General features: G+C 37.3%; 1 long non-coding RNA gene across 1 annotated transcript; it reads left to right on the top strand.

The window, feature by feature from the left end:
• The first annotated feature begins 250 nt into the window (after positions 1-250).
• On the top strand, positions 251-1,796 carry LOC144827181 (uncharacterized). The gene is made up of 3 exons (XR_013610062.1): positions 251-475; positions 718-826; positions 1,484-1,796. It is a non-coding gene; the product is annotated as an uncharacterized LOC144827181 (long non-coding RNA).
• The last annotated feature ends 2,710 nt before the right edge of the window (positions 1,797-4,506 follow it).

The raw sequence follows: 4,506 nt of genomic DNA, 5'->3' as shown, positions 1-4,506 counted from the left end.
CCCACACCGCGCTTTACTTACAAGGGTACCGCAAGTTTAAAAACACAGCATGTACTTTAAGTACACGCTGTGTTTTTTAACTTGCAGGTACATTCTTATTATGAAAGGCTGTCATAGGCCTGTCATAGGGCAGCACCGCCATAGACCGCTGGCGGTGCTGCCCTTTAATGCAGCCGGGACTACGAAGTAACCCGTGACGCCTGCACTATTTGGAGTAACCTTGTCTCCATATTGCTAAGTTAATATTCTCGGCTCTATCGTTTGAATCGACTAGCTGGAAATAGCCGTATTTGACAATATTTAGTCACTACTGTGTTCTCTCTAGTAAGATTATGATAATTAGTCAACATAAAAGTTTACTAAATGGCTATGACAACATGTTTCATGTATTACAGATTGATACGAACTTAACCACATTTGCAGAGTTATCGCGCTGTGGAGGAAATATAGTGGAATCTAAGTACCATAGAATCAGGTGTGTGTTGCTTCATATTGGGCGTTGTTTTGGCATGATAGAAAGCTAGGTTTGCCTCGTTATGTGATAATTTGCACATTTCACGCTAAAAGTGAGGCATTAGGGTTGCACTTCAGGATGCACATGAAATTTGTTGGAATACATTAGAATTGTGTGGATATTAAGATGTATAGACATTCCTTTGTCCCCTTGCTCTGATATTAGAACATGCCAATAATATGCAGGTATGCTCTGTGTTACAGATTACGGGTGGCCCTTTCTCTGTGAGTAATAGGATGAATACCTACCAATGATAAACTGTGGGAGAAAGCAGCTGAGTCAATAATCCTTAAACAACAACGCTTTATCAAGGTGTGTGACATGAGTATGTTTAGGAATTACTAACATCGTATATGCAGGCTGATATTAGAATATTGTCTTGCGATTATTTTCGCCACGTATAGATAACTTCACAAGGCAATTACAGAGAATATCTGGACACGAGGAGATTGGACTAGACCTCAAGGTAAAAAGTGTATACGTTATAGGAATAAAACAGATAACAGAGAGCTATACCCCTGAATTTATAAATCATTAATAGCGGTTTTCCCTCTGTACCCAGACTATTACGATAGAACAAGGATAGAGTCTGGAGAACTAATCTCTATACCTAGAGTCAAATTAGTAATACCTAAAGTGACATGAATAGGTGATATTACGATACTGTTCATTTGTTAATGACTCTTCAATTCTCAAATGAGAGCACCATGCAAATTGAGGTCATGGTAATATTGAAAATGTCTATCAATAAATGAAAATCCATTTATTACAATGGAGGAATATGCTGCACTATATGGCAGCTGTCTCGACTTGTCTTCCATTTGTGTTGATGTGAGAAATGTATGAATGTGGTCTCTTTTTAATAGTGTGTTGCACAGAGGATTTGTTAAACTTTGTAATGATATTGTCTCAATCATGTATATCTCTAGCCATATATTTGATGCGTTTTTTTTTGTTCTTGCATTACAGATATTGTATGTTCATGTGGGATTCAAATATATTACTGTCCTGAAGAAGGTGTTGGCTCTCTAAATCATCAGCCCACCGAAAAGCGTTGATGCATATTATGAGAGAAAATACGCTAAGTCTGTAAAGCAACAACTCTGACTATAAAAAAGGATATATGTGTTAGAGTGTGATTACTGTTAGACTGGTGTATTCTCCTCATTCCAATAGGAATCATTTATTCGTTGCTTTTGTTTCCCATTTGTGCTTTTTATTGTATTTTTATTGTATGCACATTTTTATATGGATCTTTTTTATTGATTTATTATGTATTGTGGCAGGGGGTTACTGTGTATTTTTAAGATTTGTTTGAATAAACTGTGTATTTGTATGAAGATAGTTTTATGAAGTTACTTTTTACATCTCCTCTCTGTTAACCCTTGTTGATTCAATGCTGTGAATGTGAGTATATGGGACACATTGTTCCATCCAAAAAGGAATTTCCGTTCTGGCATTTGTCTTCTTGGTACCCTATCCCTTTTTGGTTTTTGGGTCCCTCTCTTTAACTAGAGCATAATAAGATTTGCTCTGCTCCTGTAGAGTCTCCTGTACTTAATTTACAACATCTTTAACCGCCGGGACTGATTCTTCATCCTTTTCAAAAATCAAACTTGGGTGTGTACCATAATTGAGTTTAAATGGAGTGAGGCCAGTGGAGGTGTGTTCGGCGTTATAGGCAAGGTCAGCCGCCCACACTAACTCCGGCCACACCTTATTCTGATCCAACAGACATAGTCGCAGGTATTGTTCAAAGTCCTGAATGACTCTTTCAGTTTGGCCATCGGTTTGGGGATGGTAACTAGTGGAATACCGGATGTCAATTCCTAATATCTTAGTGAAAGTCCTCGATCTGAAACTAAGACTTTAGGGACCCCATGTAATCTCACTATGTGTTGGGTAAACAATTGAGCTAACTGTGAGGCTCATGGAATGTTTTTAAGGGAACGAAATGTGCCATCTTAGAAAATGTGTCAACCTTTACCAATATAGTGTGAAAACCTTGACTAGGAGGTAGATCTACAATTACATCCATGGAAACTGTATGCCAGGTGTGAGGAGGAGTGGGCATAAGTAGACCCTGAGGAGTCTGTTGATTAGGTTTTCCCTCGAAGCATCTCTTGCAAGTGGAAACCTTTTGTCTTATCTGCAACTTCATTTTAGGCCACCAAAAATTCCTTTTGCACCGTTTCGATGGTTTTCTGTATTCTGTATGTCCAGCCAGTAAGTCATCATGGCAAGCTTTTAATGCCTTTTTTTGAAGCTCTTTGGTGGGTAAAAGCAATCTCTTTTTCTGATATGGTAGACCATCTTTTATTTCTCTTTCTGGATCTTGTTTGTACCAGAGTAATATCTTTTCTTCAGGCAACGCTCTTTGTACTTCAGTGTTAAAGTCTGAGCTTAGAGTGAGCGAAACTAATTTTCCTTCAGGAATTATAACCTACTTGCCTGTCTTTGCATCTGAGACATTGGTATTTATCCTAGAAGGAGCATCTGCTTTTGTATTATTCACTGCTGGCCTGAATGTGATCACAAAATCAAAATTTGCAAAAAACAAGGACCAAGGCAATTGTTTTGCAGTTACTGTACAAGCTGACTTGAGAAATTGCAAATTCCGATCTGTATACACAGTAACCTTATGCTGAGCTCCCAGCAAATAATGTCTCCACTCATGAAAGGCATTTTTGACCACTAACAATTCTTTATCTGCGATGGAATTGTTGATTTCTGGATGCATCAACTTTCTGCAGAAATACGAAACTGGATGCAATTGGCCTGTATCTTTTTTTTAATTTTTTTTTTTAATATTTTTATTGAGAGTTCATAAAAATAGACATTATCTTACAAGACACAATTGGAGATAGAATTAATACAGTACAGGACTCAGAAATACAAAGACATTCAGAGTTCATCATTTCAAAAAATTACTTATACAGTGCAGTGTGAATAAATATAAACAATCTGGCAGACTAAAACATAAAAGAAGAGATTACAGTAGAATATCGAAAGACAACAAATTAGATTTCAAATACACTACATATTTCTTAAGGGCCCCTGATCTCAGTGCATATTTTCTTTCCCTGCCCTGGATTCGTAATAATTTTGCCTTCCATGCCTGGAAAGTTGGCACAGAATCTGTTTTCCAGGACTGCAAAATAAGGGATTTAGCTATTAAAGAAGAAATAAAAAGGGGCTAATCATGTATAGTATAACTTGAGGAGCAGCCTAGGATAGGTATTAAATCATCGAATATTATAGTGGCTTTGAGCTCAATGGAGAGAGATTTTTCAATTTCCTTCCAGAATGGCTAAATTTTTGAGCACTCCCAGACAATAAGTTTCCAGGTACCTTTTTCTTCGCATCGGAAACATTTGTCGGCAACTTGGGGAAAGATATTGTGGAGGAAGGAGGGGGTTCTGTAGATTAGCCATTTATTATAGAATTGCATACGTTTAAAATTGGCGCCACGGAAAATGGTTTTATTAAATTTATTTATCTTGTCCCATAACTGCTGGTCAATTTCAATGTCTTCCCTTCCTTTCCACCTCTCAATGATCTTGGTAGAAGACTCCTCACCTTTATTTTCTTTTAATATTTTAATCCAGATACTGATCTTCTTTTGTATTTGCTTATTCAGAGCTGAAGAGATATTCTCTTTGTTTAATAAATGTCCTATATCAAGCTCTCTGAGTTTTGGAATAAGCAAAAGGAATGACCAGTTCAAAGTTGTGTGGGAGTGGCATATCTGGCATGTATCTTTATGACGCTGAGAAAGTATTCCTCCTATGGCTGCATCTGCTTCAACAATAAAAGGTTCACCTGCTCTTGTATGCAACAAGATGGGAGCCTGGGTTAATGAATCTTTTAGATATTGAAATGCCTCTTCAGCTTCTGAGGTCCAATCAAACTTGACTCCCTTCTTCAGTAAACAAGTGATGGGAATACCCTTATGAGAAAAATCTGAAATGAACCTTCTATAGAAATTGGAA

The sequence above is a fragment of the Lissotriton helveticus genome, chromosome 4_1 (assembly GCF_964261635.1).
Source record: "Lissotriton helveticus chromosome 4_1, aLisHel1.1, whole genome shotgun sequence".
Taxonomy (NCBI): Eukaryota; Metazoa; Chordata; class Amphibia; order Caudata; family Salamandridae; genus Lissotriton; species Lissotriton helveticus.
The sequence above is the reverse complement of the archived record's forward strand: the minus strand, read 5'-3'. Positions and strand labels throughout refer to the sequence as shown.